The 25,381-nt window shown below is 42.0% G+C and overlaps 1 long non-coding RNA gene across 1 annotated transcript in view; it reads right to left on the bottom strand.

Annotated features, from left to right (window-relative positions):
* The window catches only part of Gm32041, a 145,646-nt gene that overhangs the window by 9,018 nt on the left and 111,247 nt on the right, over positions 1–25,381 (bottom strand). The window contains exon 2 of the long non-coding RNA XR_874179.1: positions 2,236–2,429. This is a non-coding gene — a long non-coding RNA (predicted gene, 32041). The remainder of the gene's footprint in view (positions 1–2,235; positions 2,430–25,381) is intronic.

Raw genomic sequence — 25,381 nt, 5'->3', positions numbered from 1 at the left:
AAGCCTCTCTCGCCTTATACTCCTAGGGAGAAGATGAGGAAATATCTTCATTCTCCTAAGGGTGCTTCTCTTCTTACCTGGATAATTCCCAAAAACTAGGAACCCACTGTTACCTTTAGTAGCTCTACTTAAATTACCTCCTCCACAGACCTCACCTTCTCCCCTCAGGAGCAGTATGTGAGCTAAGAGCCACCATGATGGGCACAACAGCACAAGTTACAGCCTGGAGTACCACAGTGATGGGCACCACAGCACAAGTTACAGCCATGAGGCAGAGGCCCATTAGTCTTAGCAACTTATTACTGTGACTTCAGATGTTTGAACAAAACCATTTTTTTATAAATACTGACATATGAGCCAGTATAAAATGCAGATTTCCTGATATTCTGATATGAATATCAGAAGCAGTATTCCAAAACTTGATAATTAGCCATAATCGTGGCAAATGTTTGTCAGAAAGTCCAAAAAACAAAACAAAACAAAACAAAACAAAACAACAACAAACCCAAACACCTTTAATCACAGCACTCAGGAGTCAGAGGCAGGCAGATTTCTGAGTTTGAGGAGAGCCTGGTCTACAAAGTGAGTTCCTGGACAGCCAGGGCTATACAGAGAAACGCTGTCTCGAAAAACCACAACAACAACAAAACAAAAACAAACAAACAAAAACATTTTCTTAGATTTATTGTAGCCGTCATAAACATGCTTTATCCAAAAATTAAACATTACAATCTTTCATGTTCATTAAGCCAACAACTTAATAGTGCCCTCTATCAAATTTTTTGTTCAATCTTACTTCCTCAGTTCAATTTATGCCATCCCTAATTTTTTTTCAAATGGCATGAATCTTACTAGCAGATATTGATATTAATAGGCATGGAATTTTGACCATTGCATATAAGTATATGATGTGCCATTTTTGAAACCTGCCATTTTTCTCTTTAACTCACTTTTTCAGGTTTGTTTGTTCATTTTGTTTTGTTTTGTTTTGTTTTTTATGACACGGGGTTTCTCTGCATAGTCCTGGCTGTCTTGGAACAACCTTTTTAGACCAGTCTTGAACTCAGAAATCTGCCTGCCTCTGCCTCAGGAGTGCTGGGATTAAAGGCTTGTGCCACCACTGTCCGGCCAGGGTTTTGGGTTTTTTGGTTTGTTTATTTTGTTTTGTTTTGTTTTGTTTTGAATATTTTTTCACAAGTTAAAAGTATGGTTAGCTTTAGTTTTCAAAAAATCGAAATTCAGAAAAATTACAAATGCTATGAACTTCAAATCCGTCTCCATTAAACAGTAGTTCCAAGATGTCTGAGTAAACATGGCTGAAACAACCTTTGATTCTGGTAACTGAAGTCATTGTCATGTATACATCTACTGAATTTTAGATGCCAGCACATGCTCAAACAAACACTAATCCAAACTGTTTCCATGTAAGACTCCCATAAGCCTTAGGCAGCTAATTGTCATGAAATGAGTGTGGATGAATTGCTTTTGCAAATCTGTTACTAGAGGGAGCATCCACTAATTTAATCATTTCCCTCCTCAAAATCTTGCTTTAACTCCTCCACTAACGACAGTCTAGGTGTTGAAGACTTTAAACTAAGAAGAATGTTAAAATATCTAAGTCCCTTAACATCCAGTAGCCTCTGCCTTCATTATTAAAGGAAAGCTCAACTTTGAGACTAATCAGCACAAAAATGCCACAAAAGCACTACCACACCCTGAAATACCCTAAAGAAATTAATTTGTGATGAACCACCATGGATGTCTGAGCCCTACACTTTGAGAGAACCTGCAACACAGAAGCCTGGGCAGCCTGTGGGCACAGCACATCAGGGAAACTGACTGAGAGACTCAAGCTGCTCAGCTTGATGTGGGTGGGAAAGCACAGTGGCTGGCAGAATACAGCTTCCAGCAGGGCTTCCATAGCATGCAGCTCATGGGTGAACAACCAAACTCCCTTTAAGTTTCCTAGGTGGCATCTCGCCACCAAGCTCTAACCGTGCTTCAAGATGCTTGCTATGATGGCTAGACAAGTGTTCCAGAACACACCGTAGATATCTCTTCAACCCACCTCAGGAATCCCTAGAGCACCTTCCAGTCCTCTGCGCCAGGCCACGCCCCATCCAGGCAGCCCCCCCCCGGCCCCCCTGCACCACTCTTCTGGATACCACTTCCAGGGATCTCCCAGAGCATTCCCTCTGCCCACAGCCCTCTCACAGGTCCACGGCCGAGCCTTACCTTGGTCCCCATCTGTTCAGAGGTGGACACTTTATGGATCAGCTTCTGGGGCCCCTTCTGTTCTGATTCACTGTAGGATGAATCCTCTCCAGGTCCTGCAGCAGTGGGGCAAACCACACTGGCCCCAGGGACAGCTCCTCCTGCGAAGCCCTGAGGGTGGTGTTAGCTGCAGGCCCAGGCATCCTCTCTGATTCCTGCAGGGATAGAGCAGTGCCCCAGGGGCTGTGGTCAGCTGCTGGGCTCTGCCCAAAAGTCTGAGCCCTGCCCCTAGATAGCACCATCTTCCGTGATCCCCTCTGCGCAGCACCCTGGACCCGGGACCCTGGATCACAAGCCTCCCCTGCCTAGACCTCTTGGGTCCTCTGTGCACTTCACGCCTGGGCACCCAGCCTTGGGATGTTCTGGTATTGCTGACCCAGGATATGACCAGCACCAGAATGAGATGACAGATGTTGAGATAAGCCTCAAATGATCTCCCTCTCACTCCTCCTAGGGTCTGGAGGGCTCAGAGGGAATGGAGAGTAGAGATAGTCAGGGCATGATGCAGCAGGCCAGGCAGTGGAGATCCTCCTCCCCTTGTTCTAGGCAGCAGGAGTGAGGAGAAGGCTCCTGAGGGAAAGGGGGACATGGAGCTATCTCCTATGTTCTGGGGTGCTCTCTGAACCCCGAATCCCTCCACATACTTGGACCACAAGGTACCATTCCAGCTAAGTAAAAGTTCCCTCTGCCCGGAAGAAGAACTGGGTCTTACGGAATCTCAATCAGCACCATTGCTAGGACCTTACCTCCCACCTCTGACTGGGGGTTCCCGTCCTTTAGGCCACCTCTACAGTGCTGTTTAGCTTCGGGCCCACCCCCATCTGGCGCATTAGGTAGAGAAGAGCATTTTCTGGGAGGTTCAGCTCTGCTCTGAGAGCTTTTGGTTCAGAAAGAGTGATTCCCTTTGGCTAACAGGAAGCTGGGAAGGGTATGGTGAGGACTCAGAAACAAGAGAGGACATGCATGCAGCCCAAGATGACAATATGCCGAAACAAATGTCTAGGCTAAAGCGCCCATCCAGAATGCCTGGAAGAATGCACCGAACTACGTGAACAAAGTATAAAGTAAATAATATATATACACACATCCACAGGAGAGAACACCACTTCCTGGTCCAGACTAAAGTCTGAGGAAAGAGAATCCACAGGCTGGAGCCTCAGCTCCCAGGCCTCCCTGGCCAGCTGCTTCAGCACAGCCACAGGGAAGAGCTACCTTGCAGCAGCAGTGCACAATGCACATTCGACCTCAAAATCCTACACAGGTGGGGGAAGAGGGGCTGAGGGAGAGGGTAGGAAAAGGACAGGCTTCCTACTGTCCACCTTAGAAAACTTCACAGTGCTGTTAGTGATTTTCCAATGGTGAAGTCCCTTACCGACTTGGCGGGGGGGGGGGGGTGTTCTCTTCAGTAGATCAATTCTTTTAGCCCTTCAGGTTCCTCCCTTAGTTTGTCACTTAGCCTTGACCTTGAAAATTCCTGGAAACTAAGATTTGGGGTTTTGATTCTTTCAGGTTTCAGGTGCAACCTTAAGCCCAGCAATGATCCGCTGCCAGCTCTAAGAGATTTTAACTACACTGAAAACGTGAAATCCCTTTAGCTCATTCAGCAAGAGAGTGCTGCCATGTTTCTCAAACACAGAGACAGCCTCCCTTGTGCTTCAGTTATTCCCTTTAGCGAGGGAAAACATGGGGTAAAATGGACTTCAAACGTCCTTCTGGCCCTATAGTATGAACTTCTGTACCTACAAGTACACATGCCGAGAACTTTCTAAGAAACAATAGCATTAAATGACCTTGGTCAGAGATCCAGATCAGTGCCTAGGGTACAGAAAGCCTATACACGGCCAAAAACAAAACAATGCCCTTTTATTGACCTTTGTCTTAGTCTGACTATTTGTTCACAGACAAGTCAAGACAAAGACCCCTAGTAAAAGGCCTGACACAGTTCAGACTTTTCCTTTTAATGTAAAGAAGACAGAGGGCACAAGCTGGGACCAAAACGTGATTATGATTCTAATGTTCTCTTCCCCACACTCTATATAGTGAAAGGTCACTTTGGCAGCTATCCTGTATTTCAACCTACACATTAAACTTTCGAGTTTTATATAGCAACATTTCCCAGAATCCAGTCAAGGGTGACTGAAGTGAAAGGTGGTCTAAGGCCCATGCCTATTTGGGAAAGAAGACGGGTTCCATTTCTTACTCTTTGAAAGGATGCTGATTGCTTAGAGACACATTGCACAGCTTCACATCCAGGAGCCCCGCAATTAATTCCTCAAAGTTCAGGTATCTGTTACTTATAAAAACATAGCCTTGCAGCCCGCTCTGATCAACACAGAATTCAGTAGCCAGCTCCTAAGGCCTGTAACTTTGAAAAGCAAAGCCAGTCTAAGCTGGTTCCTGCTAAGTAAATGACTGCAACTCAACAGCATCTGCAGCTGTAGAGGAAACCCAGGATGGCTGAAAATACTGTGTAGGCAAAGAAAGGAAAGCTGCCTCATTTCCCACTAAAGGCAGCTCAGGGGAAAAGCCTGGTGGAAGCCCATTGCTTCTGAGAAACTTTCAAGGAATCCCCAATTTAAAATAGTATCTGACCTACTAACTGCTTTTCCTACTTAAAAGCTTTCACAGTGGTTCTCTGACCTAAGGGACATGCACTTGCCTTTTCTTTGTTCAGTTTGTTTCTTTGTTTTGAGGGAGTCCCCTAGTACACCTCAGGCCCAATCTACTTGGCATTTATGGCAGGTCTCCAGCATCAAACTCTGTTTCTCAACATGGCTACTACCATTTCAAATACATGGCATATTGTCTTATTTGGTTTATAAAAAGTTCCTTGACTTTCTTTAGTGTTTTAGATTTTCAAATAATTTCTCCCCTGCTGCTCATGAATTCCCTTTTACTACTGTTACTTTGAGATCTTCATTGGTGAGCCATTGTAGTGCACACCTTTGGTTGCAGAATTCCAGAGGCAGATGCCAGCAAGCCTCTGAAATGTGAAGCTAGCCTGGGCTATACAATGAAACTTCCATGTAGAACATATCACTAATCTTGTTGAAAGCTTGCATGTTGGAGTTTAAGATATGAGTGCTCCCAAGAGCTGGAAGCCAGTCTGGGCTACATTGTAACAGGCCCGCAAGGGCTACATAGCAAGATCTTGTTTCAAACAAACAAACAAACAAACAAACAAACAAACAAACAAAAGCAAGAAAGAGTCTTGGCCATACAGTGTATAGATGCTACCATCAGGGTTAAACAGAAAGGAGTAAAGCTGAACCCCCAGTCAGTTTTCTTCTTAATAAGGTGCCATACCATCACTCCTAAAGTACAAGAGACATAAGCCAAAGCTGATTAAAACTTTATGAACACTCTATTACTACTTACAGGTATTTTGAACTAATCAATTGCTCAAAAGCAGAATCATGAGTCACTTAAAGTGTCTAATCCCATGTCCTACGGTTTTACCTTCAATTGTGATAGAACTTAAGAGTTATGTGTCATATCTTGAAAACCATGAGTGGGTACTTGAGAAGCCATGGTGCAGGGCTCATGTTCCTGATCAGTCCAGAACCAAAGGACTACAGATGGAACCAGCACAGACTGGAAGGCTGCCCTGGCAGCAATATGGAACTGACTCAGCAATCACTATGTATTCCATAGTCAGAACTTAACATTCAAAACGTTTGCCCTGGGTCAATTTTCTTAGTTGTTACGCCTATAGCAAAACATTCCGTGAGCAACAGTGCTGTCGATTACAGGAACTTCTGTGGTCCTAGCCCACATAGCCAAAGACTCTCACCATCCAAGCAGAAATGGGAACTGTACAACCTCTAGCTTGTATTGTGGCCTTTTTGCTTTGAAACACTTCTCTTTCTAAGTGTCCATTAATTCTGGACTATTAACTGGTATACTGCCAACAGCTAATGCCAACAGGTACAGAACCATTTGAAAATAAAAACCAATTTAAGGCAATGAAGTATAGTCAAGCCTCTCTCCACTTAAGGTATTTTGTAAATACTCCCACATTTTTAAACTGAGCTCGAATTCTAACTACCTATCTGCTACCCACTCCCACCCAAGATTAAGGACTGCTTTGCTAAATATCTTCCAATCGCTCATTCTCAACAGCAAAACACTTTGATTCTCCTTACTTATTTACTTTAGTGATGCTAGGGCAAGCCTTGCACTGGCATATGCTCTGTCCCAGATCTACATCCCAGCCCCCATTTTTTCTTCTCCTGTCTCTGGATCCAGAGTCTCAATATGTAGCTTATGCTGGCTCCCCAATCTGGGCCCTCTTTCCTCACCTAGTTGTTGTGAATACAGGTGTGCAGCACCACACCCAATTCCCCAAATACTTTTTGGGCTAAAATTTAAATTATGCCTATATTCACTAACACTGGACTATATTCCAAAGCTAGCAACAAAGAAAACCAAGAAACTTACTCTGCTAGCAAGTATCTCCTTTAGGCTCAAGACGTAGCCAGAATAACGCTAAATAAAGCTAATATGTATCCAAATGTATCTGATTAACTTAATTTCACTCCCTCACAGAGAGAATGGCAGGAAGTCCCAGAAAATCCCTTTTCTCCACATGACTCTCCAAGGAATCTTTTGTTTTTCTCTCTGAATAGGAGAAATCAGGCCATCAAAGTTTAGGCTCCATCAGGAGAGAGGGAGAGAGGGAGATAGAGGAAGAAAGAGAGAGAGAGAGAGAGAGAGAGAGAGAGAGAGAGAGAGAGAGAGAGAGAGAGAGAGAGAAAGAGAGAGAGAGAGAGAGGGAGAGAATGAGAATAAGGGAAGGGAGAAGGGAAGAAGGGAGAAGGGAGGAGGGAGGAGAGAGGAGAAAGAAGAGAGGAGAGAGAAGACAGAAGAGAGAAGAGAAAGCATAGTATGCCTTGGTTGACTGGTGAAACAAAAAACATCTATGAGTATTTTAACCTATATGTCTTTGACACTGCAGACCTATTGCATAGGAAGTCTTTCCATCCAGAAAATAAGCATCAGAGAGATAGTCAGCTGTCCTTTCAAAATAGGACAAGAGAAATATACTCTTCTGCATTTTGGCCAGAATAAACCTGATTATATGCAAGGCTTCTCTCTCTTTTAGGGGTGATGATCAGAATGGTCTCAAGCAACTCCAGAATTTCCACACCAAAGCAGAAGGCTTATGAACTCAAGGACCAAAAAGTCCAGCCAAGCAGCTATTGAAGCTAAAACTAAAGGCAGATTCATCAGTGCAGCCAAATCCCCACTGAATCTAATGGAAGAGAAAGCAGGAAAGAGCCTCAAACTCATGGGAATGGGGATAAATATCATAAACGGACTCCAATAGCTCAGTTTCTAACATCAAAATTTATAAATGGGCCACAAGAAACTGAAAAGATTCTATAAGACAAAGGGCATAGCCAATAGGACAAATTGGCAAGCTACATATTCGGGAATAATGTTTACCAACTCCACATCCAATGCACGGCTAATATCCAAAATATATAAAGAATTCAAGTAGCTATCCACCATAAGAGCTAAGAACACCATCTAAAAATGGGGTATAGAACTACACAAAAAATTCACAATGAATCTTGAATGGCTGAGAGCACTGAAGAAGTCTGCAACATCCTTAATCTTCAGGGAATAAAACCAAAATGACCCTGAGGTTGGTGTCCAGCAGTATACTTTCTAGTGAAGAATGCCAAGATCAAAAACTTCTGTGAAAACACATGGTCAGAATTTAAAGAAACAGGAACATTCTTCCATTTCTGGTAGGACTGCAAACTGCTATGACAACTATGGAAATCAATATGGAGGTTCCTCAGAAATTCCCACATAGATCTACCTGAAGGCCATGTACCAACCTTACTGGTGAATGGCCTGCAACTTTCAGTTTTCACTTGATGGTTTATTACTCAGATTTTCTTATTTATTGAGCTATGATTTTGCTCTTGGTAAGCATTTGGTCTCTCTGATTCTCAAGCAGTTCTCTGTTCTTACAAATTTTTTGAGGAACCTCTAGCCACTGGGACTTATTTATACCTTCAAATCCCTCTAAATTGGGGGACTTTTTATACTTGAGGAAGCTGAGTGACAAAAGCAAAGTATGTTGAGCCCTTTGGTGTCCAGTGCACACGAATCTATGGGAGTCTAGATGTGATAATCCTCTAGAACATTCTTTAGGAAAGCAGCAGGAAAACAGCAGTATGCTCTAAGGTACCTGTGTGACCTCACTTACCTTTGCCAGCTTTGTGGGCTTCTCTACTGCTGGTCTGAGAACAATTGGAAACTCCTGGAATAGATGTCTCATATCTCATTTCCTTTGTCATTGTTAGTATACTAGTGGGAGTAGGTTTGTTGGAAAATACTCTCAAGAACATTAATAAAACAAGTGCTTCATATGGACCATCAGGATGAAGTACCAAGTTCAAGGACAGTTCTGCAAGAACTGCTCAAAGCCAGCCAAGTGGAGCAAGAACAAAGCCAAGCAGAAATCATTCATTCCCAGCACCCTCAGCACCTTTCTCCAGGACAGGGTCACTTAGCTTTGGTAGGAGAAGGGATGACCTGAGATAGTTGCCCCATATTCCTTCAGAAAAGAAGCGGCCAGCAATATTGGGGAAAGAACATGTGTGTCAGGGGGCAAAAAGCAGAGTGTAAAGTGAATAAGTAAAAAGATATTAATACAAAAATATTTAATTATTTAACAAAATGGCACAAAATGTATTGTTCTAGTAATTCTAGTGTGTATACACTGGCAATCACTTTAACACACAGAGAGACTAGATGTTGTAAAGTAGGGTGCTTTTTTTATTGACATAAACTATGAACATAGCCAAGATAAATAAAAAAGAAAGACGTGCATCCCAAAGATCCATTATTGTCCTCAAGTCTAAGTGTTTGTGCTCACCTTCACCAGGACTCTAGAGACCTCTGTTCATCCAGGTCTCAGGGCTCATCCAAAATACAGTACTGAACCAGCTGTGGCCAAGTGTTCCTGTGTTGTTGGCTGAGCTCTGCCTCAGGTTCCAGAGACACTGGAGGGACAGCCTTGGCCTTCAGGTGGCAGCCATTCCAGGCCCTCTGCCAGCTAATGGAGTCTTCCACAGAGGCCTGTCATTTCAAAAATAGAAGCTTGGGTATTCCAAAGATTGGAATGCCACACTACAGTAATGATGAATTGGTTACATGAGAACATACAAGTTAACAAATGTCTTTATGACTGTTTTACTTATTTGAAAATGAGAAATTATATCATCTGAGGAGTGGTTGCTAAGAATAAAATCACTGATTAACATGAATGATAGGACTGTACAGAGCATGGGCTTAATTTTCTGGGTCCAGTGCAAATAGCTGGGAGAGTTCAAAACAAAACCAATAGAAACAACATGAATACTAACAAAAACAATTGTTTAAAAACCTTCTGAGTGCTGGGATTAGAGCCATGTAACAACTCTACCCTACTTTTTAATGTATTAATAATAAACAAACAAACAAACAAACAAACAAACATCCCTATTCTAGTTCTAGCAATCGCATCAGAGAGAGCTGTGTGACACTGCATGCTGCTTCCTTTCCCCAGATAGCTCAGGTCTTCTGTCCTATACCAGGTCAGCTGGACCTAAGACAGTGTAGTTGACCTTGTTGGTTCCATGGTATGATTCTGCAACAAGCCTTTTCTTGGTAAAATTGATCCTGTATAGAGTGAGCCCCTTGTTGTTGGATCCATGACCTGTTAGGCCAGCAAACACACAAACTATCCTCAGTGAAAGAGAAAAGGAAAAATGACATTGAAAAAATTATGCGCCCTAATTGGAAGAAAAAGACCTCAACTTTGAAGCTATCACCTATCTCCCCTTGTTTTTTGAGCTCTGCATATTGATATTGTTTGGCTCAAGAAGGGAGTGAAATTCAGATGGTTTCCCAATGAAGACATACATAGTTTTTCACTCTTTATCTGTGAGGTTAGCGGGCATTATAGCACAGATTCAGCAGGCCCAGCATAAGAACACAGAAGCCAGAGATGATAATGCCAAGGGACAGCATCCTGAACTTATAGACACATCAAAATTGAAGTTTCATCTCAACTCAGGCCATTGCACTCCCTGCCCTACCTCCTGAGTCTTATGTTTGCTGTGAGTACAGTATCACGGTACAACCAGCAACATCCTTATTGCTCAACTTCTCAATTCTGGAAGACAGATATTGGAGAAGTTATTGCAATGAGGCTACAATGTAGTAATGTAAAGTCCGGGATGACCTTTGCTCTCTGATGCCCACTTAAATTGTCTGGTTGTATTTGAGAACAGGACCATGTGCAAGATAATGTTTTGAAGATGGGACAGCAAGTTTACAATTTATATTTGCCCTGGAGTTGATCCCCTATATTTCAAAGGAAAGGGAGTTTTCCTTGTAAAAGATAGGATTGTAAACAAGAGATTTTGTGAAACCAATGGATATATATATATATATATATATATATATATATATATATATATATACATAGATATATGGAAAAAATGCACACTATCAAGGAATGCACAGTTAGAAAATATTATCCAGGTTTTATAAAATTAAACATATAGAAAAAAGATATTTGCCTCTGTGAGACAGGAAAACCCTGGGAAATTGGAGTGTATGTCACATGAATTGTCTCAGATGGCATATTTATTTTTGTGAAACATCTACTACATCCACAGTCCCCAGAGATTTGGGTATTAACAAAATCTCTTAAGCATGTCAGAGTCCTAACCAACGTTCTCCCTCAAAAGCACATGACATCTAATGAAGCAGTAGAATTCTCCAGCTTTGGAAGGAGAGGTTGCCAAAGGGGATCCCACGGGTCCATGAGAGGCTCCAGGAGAGGCACCCCAGAAAAGGACCAAGCTGGGCAGAACTAGTTAGCAGGTAGATCATGGCAGTTGCTAGTGACATCATCAGTAATGCCTTCCTTGGAGAATCTCTTGTATCTAGGATAGAACTAGAATCCTCTGTGTTGTCACCTGTGTTGTGGTGACAGCAACTGCCTGTGTTTCATCCCTTCTGTTTGCTCTGGGTTCACCAGCAGGAATGTTTTCCAGGCTGCTCAGGCTATTTCAGAAAGAGAATGGCGATGAAGGAGAGACCAGACCAGCAGAGAAGGAAGAGGGAATCCTTTCTCATGAAAAAGGAAGAAGGAAATCATTCTGGAGAAGGCACAGTGAGTCCTGGGCAGAGTTGGGGAACTTCCTGGTAGAGGTAGGCTTGAGCTGGGCCTTCCAGGAGTAGGTCTTACAAACTGAAGCCTTGGACATTGTCAATGTCAGACAAAGAGTCAAAAATTTCTGATAATTAGTTTAACAGAGCCAGGAATTGACAAACCTGCAGCTACTTTTCTGGGAGCTATTTAATTTCATTTTGAGTGGCAAAGAATGCCGGGAATGGGCACTATGAGAATAACAGTACATCCTTTCATGGAAGGGAGTTGAAGCACTTCACCTTCCAGATTACTGTAGGTCACTTGAATCTCTGATGAAAAGAACAGAGAAGGATGCTCCCCTGGTCATGTCATGTGGTGAGGACTCAGACACTTTGGATTTGAAGACACATGATTAATTAGGTCTTGATAGTGCTAAGCACTATGAACTCCAGGATTTCCCTGCATCACATCTGATATGACCTGACAATGTTCCCCATATCTTTATGTTTGAGGCAGCTTATAGATTTCAGGGCAAGGGGGCCTGTAACAGGGAGTGTGGCATATGTCTGACAATGGTGTTTAGGAAGAGGAACATAGCTTAGCAAACCAGCTAGAAGATAGCTTTTCTGCTCTTTTATGGATTCACCCTGTCTTTACATTTTCTCTTCCTCAGTCGTCTTCTTGGGACTCAGAATGGTCTCCCCTGCCCCTGGGCCATCAAGTATGCAAATTCATTTGTGTTTATCTATCTGCAGGGTCTGCTAGAAATACTTCAACCCAAAATTCCAACATCACAAATCAGATATCAAATATAAATAAAGTAGAAGAACTGAAATTGCATATAAGGAAGATCAGCAATGAGAGGAAGGAAATGTGTGGAATCCTGAATGTTTACATGTATGAGGATTTAAACTACAGGTAGGAATTATGACCAGTACCCTATTGACTGTATTCTGCCATCTGTTACCCCAATTTCCTTCCATGAATGGAGTGTGTCACCTCTCATCATTCAATTAAGTAGCCCTGACAGGTGTTTAATTGTTGGATAAACAAGGTGCTGTCATCTTCTTTTGTACTTGACCTTGGGGTACTTGCAATCTGATTGTTGCTGTCAACAGCTGGAAGGACCTGCTCACACTTACTGTCTCTCAGTGTGTGAATGCAATGCCTGCAGGCTATCACAGCTTTACTCTGATATTGTTTATTATATTCTGAGTGATGGCACCTCCCAGATTTATTTGGCATTCTAATTGTGTCTGTGTGTGTGAATGTAGATGTGTGTGTATTTTGTTCAGGACTGGGGCTCTGGGACCTTTGATGGGGTCTGAGGATTTGTGTGAAGCACAGTTTGCAGGTCCTGATAGTGTTGAGTCCATAGAGGTCCAAAGTGATCACCAGGGAAGTTTGCTCCTAGTGTTTCCTTGTTGTCACACAGGAATCTTCTGGGGGAGGAGGTGTGATAAATCCTTTCTCCTGTAAATACTAGTTGTGTCCTCTGGGAATTCAAATAACAACAGGAACCAAGAATGATAATCCCTGCCTTAAATACAAGAGGAAAGTCATTACAGATATCTACTGGACCCATGCCTGTAGCACAGTTTAGTGGAAAATTGTCATAGAAGTATTCTATTCCTTCATGCTTGTCTGGTAAGGTCTTGAAGGTCAGCTAGCTCCATTTGGTCCCCTGGCTCTGCTGTCCTCTACCCAGGATAGTAAGTTTAATTAGCACCAAGGGGACCAAGTTTGAATGAGCCAGGATGTGGCATGCACTTGGCTTGGTAGTCCATGACATAGCCTGTTGGCACATGATTATTGAATCCTTAATTCAGCAGATTATTTGCTTCTTGGGTCATGCCCTAACACAGGATGAACACTGAATTCGACATCATTAAATCACAACATGAGAAGACAATCTTGGATATGAATAAAATGATCCAGTCCATAATTGGTTCCATGCAGTACTCCAAGGAACTGATAGAAGATAACTATTCCTACAGGTGAGTCAGTGACACAACTGAGACCCCCAGAACTAGGCAAGGAATGCTTCTATCCTTTTAGGACTTTGAACAAAAGCAAGGGCTCTGGTTCTATCCTATCTGTTTTTTATCCAGGAACCCTGCCTTGAGGCAAGGATCTTGGATTTGTACCTCTTGGACTCAGTCGTCCTAAGTGTGAAGAGTGTCCAACACCCTCCAATCTTTATTCTTCCAAATTCAAGATCCTGTACATTGAAAACTTTTCCACCTTGCTGGGAATATCCAGACACCCTGAACCTCTAGGTTTCTGACCACAGATTAAAAGATATAGGATTCCCAACAAAAATGAAAAGAGTATACACCTTTTGGGTCTTCTACAACTCTCAGAGGGGATAAGCCCTCTCCCTGCTGAAGGTTTTATGGTACCACAGACCTATAATCAACCATGAGGAACATTTCCTCTTCTGTGATGTATAGGAAAAACTCTTGGTGTCAGGGTTTTCAGAAGTTTGTTGCTTCCTCTGGAATATGGGTGGTATCTTGATTTGACTTGTCTTTGTTTGGTTCTGCTATGTATATTGTGGACTCTTCTCGGGCTTTCTGGGGATCAGGGCCCTTGCAGGGATCATGGGACTTGTAGGAGTGGAAAGCCAATGGAATCTTGCTGGGAATCACCAATTTTTCTTTGTGAATCAGCATTAAGGAGGACCACCTCTTCCGTGAGTGCACTCAACTCAACGAAAAAGTAAGGATATTACTGAATGAGAACAGAAAGCTGCTGGTGGAGCAGGCTGGAACGCAAGTGTCCTGTGAGGAAGAAAAGAGGTTCTGTGAGTAGGCCAGCAAGAACATCTGTGCCTCAAGTGCAAAGGAATAGCAGGTAGGATGATGTGTATCAGAGGCAGATTGCCCTCATGTCTAACAATAAACATAGACAATCCAATGTCACAGTCCACCAAATTCTCCAGGCACTCACCTGTGTCTCCTCCAAGGGTTTGTTTATGTGATATCTACAGGGCTCTCTGTGGAGGTAGCCTGGTTGAAGAAACTGCATGTTTGGCATGCAAATGTTCCTGCTCTGCTAGAATCAGTAAGGGGGATAGGTTGTTTACACATCACAACTCTACATGCCTTAAGTTTGAAGGGTGCTGTGTTGGAGTCCTTGTTGAGAATAGCAAGAGCTTTGAAGGAAGAAGTAAAGGCCTGTAGCTCATTTGCTTTACAGGGATCTTGTGAGATTCTAGGTAGGAAATAGTTTGCAGGGATGACACCTAGTGTAATTGACAAATAAGTGGATTTCATTGCTGTCTTTTGGCAGCTTTTCTATTCCCCCTTTTCCCCCTCTATCTCAAAATGGTCTCTTCAGGCTTCATATACCTTGGTTCACACTGACAGAGCCTGAGTAGCAGCTTGTCAGTCCTATTTTCTTTCAGTGTTGTTGGAGTGGTCTTTCAAGGCCTGAGAGTCTGGAGTTGGCTGGATGACCAGAGATGACAGAAAGGCTTCTCACAGGCTCAGGTTTGGTGTGAGATTTCTGAGGCTTCATGAAAAAATTTCTTAATATATGCCCCCAATTCTGACCAAGAACAGTGTTCTCTAGTGCTATTGGTTAGATGTTTTTTTTTCCACCCCCTTTGACAGGGATTCTCTGTTCACACTGGCTGTCCTGGAACTCAGTCTGTAGACCCGGCTGGCCTCAAACTCATAAATCTGCCTGCCTCTGCCTCCCAAGTGCTGGGATTAAAGGAGTGTGCCACTATGAACCGGCAACTCTAGTGGCTTTTATTCCTTTAAATAATCACAGAGTCGTTAGGTCTCCCTTGAAACAACTCCTCTGCATAGTCTGAATTATCTTGGTCCTGAACCATAACAGATACCTCATTGTTTTCTACTCAGTTTTGATTTTATGTGAATAAGTCTGTGTGTGCTTGAGTGTGTGTGTCTGTGTCTGTGACTGTGTGTCTGTGTGTTTCTTTTTGTGTATGCATGGCTTTTCCGACCTGTGTCTCTCTCGGTATGTTGGGAGGCCAGTCAATGTCATCTGAATTGTCCAGTCATTCTCTATATTACTTCTTTGAGCCTTGGTCTCTCAATAAACGTGACATTTACTGTTCTGTTCTGTACAGTAGTCTTTGCATCTTCTGTCCACTATCAGGTAGCACCCCCTCTCTTATTTATTTCAACAAATTGATAAACAACACAGCTATTTTAAAAATAAATGTTAGATTTCTTCACTTTCCCTGCATAGAGTTATCTCCCTGGGCGACTTGGTTTTGTCTTATTGGCTCCACCATGAACATGCACAGAATCCTACCCTGCATAACTCTGCTAACATTGTTTTTGCTAACTATATCGTGGGCATGGCTTTGTTTCAGGTTTGATTCCCCCTCATAGTTGGCATAGTGCTGCATTTTATAAATGTCACAGCATGTCATTCAACCAGCTTTCTTCTGACTGATATTGAGGAAGATTTAATATCACATGAACTATATTAGGTTGAAAAGTTCCTGGGTAGTGACCAAAAGTCACTGTCTTCCTCTGATGCTACCAAGGAACCAGTGTAGGTATAGTGAGGGGACCAAGATATTCAACATGGGGCTTGCTGTGGGCTTTTCTTAGGAATCTCTTTCTTGGGAATTTGGTATTGTGTTGTCCAGGTTATCTGTGCAGAGCTTGTAACTTCCTTGTAGGACCAGAAAGTATCTGCATGAAAAAAGTTTCTGAAGAGGAGTTAATTACAGATGAGGGCCTCAAAGACTGCCTGAGTCTAAGAACCTTACACACGTACACATCAGAGGTCCTAGTAGGTGCTCATGCAACAGGAAATATGCTGGGCAACAGTAATATTTTCATTGATTTGTGTTTGTGTGTCTCTCTGTGTGTATTGTGTCCTGTATATGTTTGTGTTTCTTTTGTATGGTGTGTGTATGGTCTGTGTGTGTTTTGACCACCTTTGCCTGAGCTTGTTTATACTAAGGTTGTGTGTTTGTTTAATACAAGGTAATTTTGTGTTTGTGATATGGGTGCTTTTATATACAAATGTGTGTGTGTGTGTGTGTGTTCGTGTGTGTTTGATTGTGCATAAATGCAGCTGTGTGTGTCTCTAGAGGCCAAATTTAATGACAAATGCACTCTGAGGTTTTAGTTTGAACCTATGAAATATCAAATACAGAAGTCCAATTATTCTGCATGCTCACCTAAATCCAAAGAAAAAAGGACACAAATATTGTTGTAGGGTCAGATTTTTAATAACTTGAGACAAAAAATTGATTCTCATTGAAATCTTTAGGGCAAATTTAAGAGTTATGGTATATGGAGGTAAGGAGGACATTGCTGTATAAAATCCATGTGTTTATGTCCCTTTTCTGCTCTTGGTGAATTGTGAAGGACCACTGGAAGGTCAGGTGGCTCACTGTTTCTTCTCAGCATTCCAGGTTGTTTTCCTCATTGCCTGCCACCATTGCATTTCCTGCTACCTCTGCTCAGTAAAGCTTTGCCTTGTAGTTTGTCTTGGATTTTACTCATTGAGAGATTGAGTTGCTTGGAGCTGAACTTGCATCCATCAGAATTCCCATAGCTGTGGAGCAAACCAGGCCTGTTTCAGGAGCCTTTTGATGGCCTTGATAATCTAAAGAACTCACACTATCTTATCTGTGTAGCATTTAGCATGACTGTTCTTCAACATCATTTTCTCAGAGTTAAATCAGCCTTAGTGGGGGTTGGGAGAAATGAGGACCTTCAGACAGTTCTGGTAGTATAAAATTGGTTATGTCTGTTAGAAGCCATGTTCAGAAAGTGGAAAAGAAGTCTTTTTTGACCCAGTGCTTCCAGAACAAGGAGGAGTTATCCACAGAGTTTAGGGCGTTCAGGGTTGCAGTGGTCCTCAGAGCAGCCCTGAAGGAGAAGCTATCCTGATGTGCATCTGCTGAAGGATGAAAAGGCCCTGTGTGGTGCAGCCCTTCCATGAACTCAGTGTGCGATAATCCATGCAAGCTTTTGTCCTTCAAATTGTCAGCCTTATCCTACTCAAAATAGCTCTGACACAGTCACATTCTAGGGAGAAAAATGTTCCTTTGCATCCTGGTTGTAGACAGTTCCTATTACTCTGGGCTCATACCTTTGGACACCAAGTCAATCAGGTGATGGAAAAGGGAGATCCTATTGGAAGAAATTGTTTACTTTGGGACAAGTCTGAAACAGTGAGCAACAACAAGAGACTGGTCCATCACCAACATGTGACCCTAGGCTGGGAAATAAACCTATTCTACACAGGCTTGGGAACTTGCTGAGCCAGATTGGATAATAGGACAAGAACCCTGAATCCCAGACCGGTTTATGAGTGGAAAGCCTATCACTGATTGAGCTGCCTATATGCTATGCCCACTAAGTCTCTTTCCCATTCAAGATTTGTTTTTATGCCTCCAAAGTGTCCTGGGAGATTTTTATATTAGTATTAACCGGGAAACTAAACAGGTCACTGCAATACAATATGCTTGTATTGCATAAATACAAATATTATGTGTGTTTGAGGGTGTGACCTACAACAGTCATAGATGTACAGTGGTGTTTTTCTGTTTCTTCATGACCATCACTTTTAAGGTTCAGTGCCAGGCCTTGTGAATATTTTTATTTAGAAAGTTTTGCAGATACTGCGACCTATGAAGTACCCATGGGTTTTGTGTTGTATGGTGTCTCTGGTTATTTGCAGATAGAGGGATTGACAAGAGGAACCCTGTGAGGTTCCTGCACTGGAGCAATAATCATAGCCTTCACTTCAGTTCAGGGCACGATCCCACCACATAAGGAATCCACATGGTTTCTAGGTTGCTTACATCTCTCTTGAACTCATATTCAGACATTACTACAATGTTATTGCTAAGTAAAATATACCTGCACAACTGGAGAAATGTGGTGTTTTTTTAGAACTCCAGTATAATGTGTAGCTGACAGTTCCGATTCTAGCAGTCTTTAAAAGGTGAGAAACATTTCCAAGCTCAGGTGTTCTATGACACTTGGGATGCACGGGATAATCTCAGCTGAAAGGTATGTTGGTTTGTCCAGCTGAATAGAGCTCTTCTGGGAAGGACAGCTGACTTGACAAATGCTTACCAGGCCTTTTTTTTCTTCCTTCCCTAAGTGTGAAACAGTCCAACAGAAACTAGAACATGGCACAGAACACGACATGATCTCCCTCAAAGAGAAGTGCTGGTGGAGGAGCACTGAGTGTCCACAGGAAATACACCACTGTTGCCTCTCATCCCTAATAACCATGGCTGATATGAGCTGTATGCTCCTCCTTTATTTTGTTTCTTTGGTATGAACAGGCCTTAATTACATCTAGCCTCTGGTCCAGGAAGAGTGCACATTTAAAGGGACTCAGAGAAATGCTGAGACACATCAAGAGCTGCTGGGCATCCAGGAAGAATCTGAGTGCAAATTTATCTTTTCCTGATGGTTCATCATCAATAATTACATGGAGATCAGTCAACAAAATTGTAAAACCTTGGATCCAAGTCTACAACATGTGTTCTGCTTTGACTTGGGAGGCCATATCCTTCAGACCCACACTCCAAAAGGAGAGTGTTGCTTAAATTTCACCTGCAAAGACTGTTACCTCCAGGAACTTCTTCTCTACTAAGTTGCCAAGGACAGCCACAGGCTGTAAGTCTGTGCTACAAAATGAGCAGACTAAGAATTTTGCTTTGCACAATTTTTGTGGTTTGATTTTGGTTTGAATTTTGATTAGTTTAGTTACTTGGTTTTTCTTGTTTTCGTTCAAAATTTTGTTATTTATTGGTTATTTATTGTTCTTTTAATTAAGTTGATATTTTGATAAGGTTATACACAGTACATATTGACTGTCAGCTTTCAGTTACAATTGAGTACATTGCATCTATTCTTATGACTAACACAGTGATCTCCAACTCTTTACTCTTAAGATCCTTGTTATTTCAGTTGTGATCATGAAATCCCACAGATATCAGACCCAGATGGATCTCTGCATTTTTCATGGGACCTGGGCTCCATAGTTTCTTCACAGCCAGACTGAACTACAAAGTCCATCATACATTCAGTGTGGAGAGTGTGTCTAACTCTCTGGATAGGAACTTAATGTTGGAAAACTTACCCATGCTGCATCCTTGTTGTCAAATATTTATCTACTGTGAAAATCCTGTGGATGATGGTGTTGAACGCATTAATGGCAAATACATCATTATTTTTGTAATGGCTCTCATTAAATCAAAGCATAGTCTAAGGGAATAAAAAGCTGTCAGAAAACACAGCAGTGTATGCTTCTGTGTTCCTTCAAATATACAATCACTGGTAATTGCAAGTAGAGATAATAAAATCCAAAATCTTTTTGGGGATATATTTCTGTGGGGGTCCTTCAATGTTCATTTTATTACTTTATGATTCACCTGTGTCTGCCAAAAAACATCATTCAAAAACGATGAAGATTATAATTAGTTATCATCCTATAAAGTCCTAACAAATGCCTTTTTATTTGATATTTTCTTTACATACATTTCAAATGTTAAACCCTTTCCTTGTTTCCCCTCTGAAGATCCCCTTTTTCCTACCCCCAACCCCTGCTTCCCAACCCACCCACTCCCTCTTCCTGGCCCTGGCATTCCCCTTTACTGGGGCACAGAACCTTCACAGGACCAAGGATCTCCTCCCAGTGATGACCAACCAGGCCTTCCTCACCTACATATTTAGCTAGATCCATGAGTTTTACCATGTGTTTTCTTTGGTTGGTGGTTTAGTCCCAGGGATCTCTGGAGGTACTGGTTAGTTCATATTGTTGTTCCTTCTATGGGGCTGCAAACCCTTCAGCTCCATATGTCCTTTCTCTAGCTCCTTCACTAGGGACCCTGTGCTCTGACCAATAGATGGCTGTGAGCATCTACTTCTGTATTGGTCAGGCAGTGGCAGAGCCTCTCAGTAGACAGCTATATCAGGCTTCTGTCAGCAATTTCTTGTTGGCATCTATAGTAGTGTCTGGTTTTTGTGGTTGTTTATGCAATGGATCCCCAGGTAAAGCAGTCTCTGGATGGTCATTCTTTCAGTCTCTGCTTCACATTCTGTTCCTGTCACTACTTCCATGGGTATTTTGTTCCCCATTCTAAGAAGGATCAAAGTATCCTCACTTTGGTCTTCATTTTTCTTGATTTTTATATGCTTTGCGATTTATATCTTGGGTATTCTGAGATTCTGGTCTAATATCCCCTCATCAGCAAGTACATATCAAATGTGTTCTTTTGTGGTTGGATTACCTTACTCAGGATGATATCCTACACATCCATCCATTTGTGTAAGAACTTCATGAATTCATTCTTTTAATAGCTGAGTAGCTCTTCATTGTTTAAATGTATTATAATTTCTGTATCCATTCCTCTTTTGACTGACATCTTGGTTCTTTCCAGCTACTGGCTATCATAATTAAGGCTGCTATGAACATAATGGAGGTAGTGCAGATTCAAGGCAATTTATATACTACATAGCCTATAAATCAATGTTGTTCCTTGACTTGCAAGGGACACAGCAAGTCAGACTCATCTTTCATTTGGGGACAATAAAACTTGAGAGTAACTTTCAGGATTTGTCAAGGGTAAGACAAGCTCAAGTAGAGGACAAAAAGGGGAAGGTGGCTGTTATCAGTCTGCAATCATAGGACCCCCTAGAAAGGTTGTTATTAGTTAAGTGCTATATGCCTCTACAAATCCTAGTGTAAGGGGTCACATTAACCCTGCAATTGAAAACATTACCAAACCAGGAATGTGCTATGCTGAGCACTCACAGAGACTTATGAGGAGCTGTCTTAGGCTCCTTTTACAGCAGGTAAAAATGACAAAGAGATCAAATATCCTAACTCCACAAGATGATAAAACTGACAACTGTTGATTGCACTGAGTATCAGGGAGTTTAGTTTCTTGTGCATCTACAGATTGTCATGCAACATTTGCATCAGGGACAATACATAAGGAGGTGGTTGCTCTGTGGCATGACAAACAACCAAGAAGAGCCATAACCTCTACCCCTCTGCTCTGGATGCTGAGACTAAAAATTTTAGTTCGTCACCACCTGTCCCAGGACTGCTGGCATCATTTCTTGCATACATTTACTCTAGCACTTGTCTACATTTTGTACAAACCCACAGCCCACAGAGGAGGCTCCACTACTAGCCACTCACTCTATCACGACCAGGATCTTAGAATCCCAGGATCCCAGAATCCCAGGATTTAGTCACACAAGAATCTTAGATTCTCACAGGAAACTTGTCTCCCAGGAACTGCGACACACCCAGAATCTCAGGATCACAGGATCCCGGAATTTTACACCTGTATCCTTAGAGCTTTAATGATCAAGGACAAGGATGCAGCTGGGACTGAGGGTGTGAAGAAGATGCAGGACATGTTCAACGCTGAGATCCTGTTGTCTAGGCATTCTTAAGCTCTGCAGATGTGGGCTCACAGATGCATCTTTGCACTCAAATGACATATACTGATTTTAAAATTAGAATTACCTTTAATCTTGCTGTTTCCCTAGAGAAGTGAGGTAGGATTTCTTCCTTGGGGAAACAATTTTTCCATGCTTTCTTAAGCACTTCACTTTTACTTTGAAATCTTTTGAAATGACTTCCTGAAGATGCACAAACTGTGATTCCCTAGGCTCATGTTGAATCTCCTTCAAAGTCTCGTCAGCAGACTGATCTAAGAGTAGGGACCAGATGTCATTGTCATAATTCTGTTCAGGTTTGTACTTTAAACTTTTGCTGAATATGTGCTCGCGGAATTTTTTTTTTTTTTTTTTGCAGAGGTCTTGTTTTCAAAATAACTCTGTCTTTACATATTACAATGTATGGATGAAGAAAAAGGGGCAACTACTTACTAATTCTCAGTTAAATATCTGCATATGTGTTCCTCTATTCAAACAATCACTAGGAATTGTTAATCAGTCAAAATCATTTATTTTAGTAGAGTAGAATATAACCATGAATCAATATTTTACTATTAACTACTGTGTTGATTACAATATACATGAATGATAGGACTGTACAGAGCATGGGCTTAATTTTCTGGGCCCAGGGCAAATAGCTGGAAGAGTTCAAACTAAAATTAATAGAAACAGCTGAAATACTAACAAATCCCAAAGATCCAATATTCTCCTCAAGTCTAAGTGTTTGTGCTCACCTTTACCAGAACTCTGGAGACCTCTGTTCATCCAGGTCTCAGGTCTCAGGTCTCACCCAAAATACAGACCTGAACCAGCTGTGGCTATGTTTTCCTGTATTATTGGCTGACCTCTTCCTCAGGCTTCAGAGACACTGGAGGGGCAGCCTTGGCCTTCAGGTGGCAGCCTTTCCAGGTTCTCTGTCAGCTAATGGAGTCTTCCACAGATGCCTGTCATCTCAAAAATAGAAGCTGAGGTATTCCAAAGATTGTGATGCCACTCTACAGTCATGATGAGTTGGTTATGTGAGACCATACAACTTACCTAATGTTTGTATGAATGTTTTCCTTATTTGAAAGTGAGTAATGAGATCATCTGAGGAGTGGTTGCTAAGAATAAAATCACTGATTAACATGAATGATAGGTCTGTACAGAGCATGGGCTTAGTTTTCTGGGTCCAGTGCAAAGAGCTGGGAGAGTTCAATACAAAACCAATAGAAACAACAGGAATACTAACAAAAACAATTGTTTAAAAACCTTCTGAGTGCTAGGATTACAAGCATGTACTAACTCTGCCTTATAATAAACAAACAAACAAACAAACATCCCTATTCCAGTTTTAGCAGTTGCCTCAGAGAGAGCTGTGTGACACTGCATGCTGCTTCCTTTCCCCATATAGCTCAGGTCTTCAGTTCTCTACCAGGTCTGCTGGACCTAAGATACTGTAGTTGAACTTCTTGGTGCCATGGTATGATTCTGCAACAATCTTTTTCTTGGTAAAATTGAGCCTGTATAGAGTAAGCCCCTTGTTGGTAGATCCAGGCCCCTTTAGGCAAGCAAACACAGGCAGAAATGTGGAGATAAGGTGTGGAGCAGAGAATAAAGCTAAAGCCATCCTGAGCCTTCTCCACCTGGAGATCCATCCCACATACAGACACCAAGGCCAGACACTATGGAAGATGCCAATAAGTGCTTTCTGAGAGGAGCCTGCTATAGTTGTCTCCTCAGAGGCTCAACCTGAGAGTGACAAATACCAAGGCACATTTTTGCAGCCCCTCTTTGGAATGAGCATAGAGTCTCCAGTGGAAGAGTTGGAGAAAGGACTGAATGAGCTATAGGGGGTTGCAACCATAGGAAGAACAACAATATCAACCAACCATATCCCCTAGATATCCCAGGGACTAAACCACCAATCACACATGAAGTGGCCCATGGCTCTAGGCACATGTGTGCCAGATGACAGCCTTGTTGGACATCAATGGGAGGAAAGGCTCTTGGTCCTTTAAAATCTCCATGCCCCGGTGTATAGGAATGCTAGGCTAGCAAGAGAGCACTGTGTGGTGTAGCACCCTCATAGAAGCAGTTCGAAGAGGCATGAGGTAAGTGGGTTTTAGGCAGAAAACCGGAAAAATAGCTAGCATTTGAAATGTAAGATTAAAGTGTTTTAAAATAGAAAAAGAAATGATTTGAAGACCGAGAAATTAAACTAGACTGATAGACACTTGATCTCCTACAAAGTCAAAAATATACAATTCAAAAAGAAACATTGCAATAAATGATGCTGGTCTAACTGGGAGTAAGTATGCAGAAAAATGAAAGTAGATGCATATTTGTCACCTGGCACAATACTCAAGGCCAGGTGGATTAAAGATCTCAACGTAATACCAGATTCACTGAATCTAACTGAAGACAAAGCAGGAAAGAGCCTCAAACTCATGGGAATGGGGATAAATGTCATAAACAGAAGTCCAATAGCTCAGACTCTAACATCAAAATTTATAAATGGGCCACAAGAAACTGAAAAGCTTCTATAAGACAAAGGGCATAGCCAATAGGACAAATTGGCAAACTACACATTAGGAAAAAAACGTTCACCAACAATGTCAAGGTCTGCCTGATCTACAGTCAGGACTATGAAGCTCAATCCTATCTCAGAAAAGGAAAGCAAAACAAAAATAAAAATAAATGTTTGTCAGGAAAGCACTAGGTAGAAAAGTACTCTCGTCTGTCTGAAATGCCCAAACGTGGTGGTGTGTGCTGTAGATTCAGCTACTCAGGAAACTGAGGCAGGAGGATGGTTTGAGGTCAGGGGTTAGGTGGGAAGAACATAACAGACCCTGTCTCCTTATAAAAATAACTCAAATAACCCAAAAAAAACACCCACATCTGTAAAACAAAAAGCCCCAGAGTGAGAAATAAGTGCATACGTATTTGTGTGTGTGTGTGTGTGTGTGTGTGTGTGTGTGTGTGTGAGAGAGAGAGAGAGAGAGAGAGAGAGAGAGAGAGACAGACAGACAGACAGACAGACAGACAGACAGACAGACAGACAGATAGAGACAGATAGAGAGACAGAGACAGAGAGGTGGTGCTAGCCCAGGGGAGCTTAGAAATAGTGACCATCTTTATTTCAGCTTCTAGAATGGTAGTTTTACCCCCACGGCCATCACATTCATTTGAGAACATTTTCTGTACCACACATCACCACTTTTAAAATCTTTTTTAAACAGGAGGATCTTATAATGCTTCTGTAAGCGTGGAGTTTCTGCTGCTTCCCAATTTTAATGTTTCGCATATCACATGTTTATAATGCACTCAATGCCCCAGCTTTGTCAAGCACTATGTCAGTGGTTCTTTCTCAACCTGTGGGTCACAACCCCTGTACAGGATACCCTGCATATCAGATATTTACATTAAGACTCATAACGGTAGCAAAATTACAGTTAAGAAGTAGCAATGGAAATAATTTTATGGTTCAGGTCATGAGGAACTGTATTAAAGACTCACAATTATGAAG

This window comes from Mus musculus, chromosome 14, assembly GCF_000001635.26.
Source record: "Mus musculus strain C57BL/6J chromosome 14, GRCm38.p6 C57BL/6J".
Taxonomy (NCBI): Eukaryota; Metazoa; Chordata; class Mammalia; order Rodentia; family Muridae; genus Mus; species Mus musculus.
The sequence above is the reverse complement of the archived record's forward strand: the minus strand, read 5'-3'. Positions and strand labels throughout refer to the sequence as shown.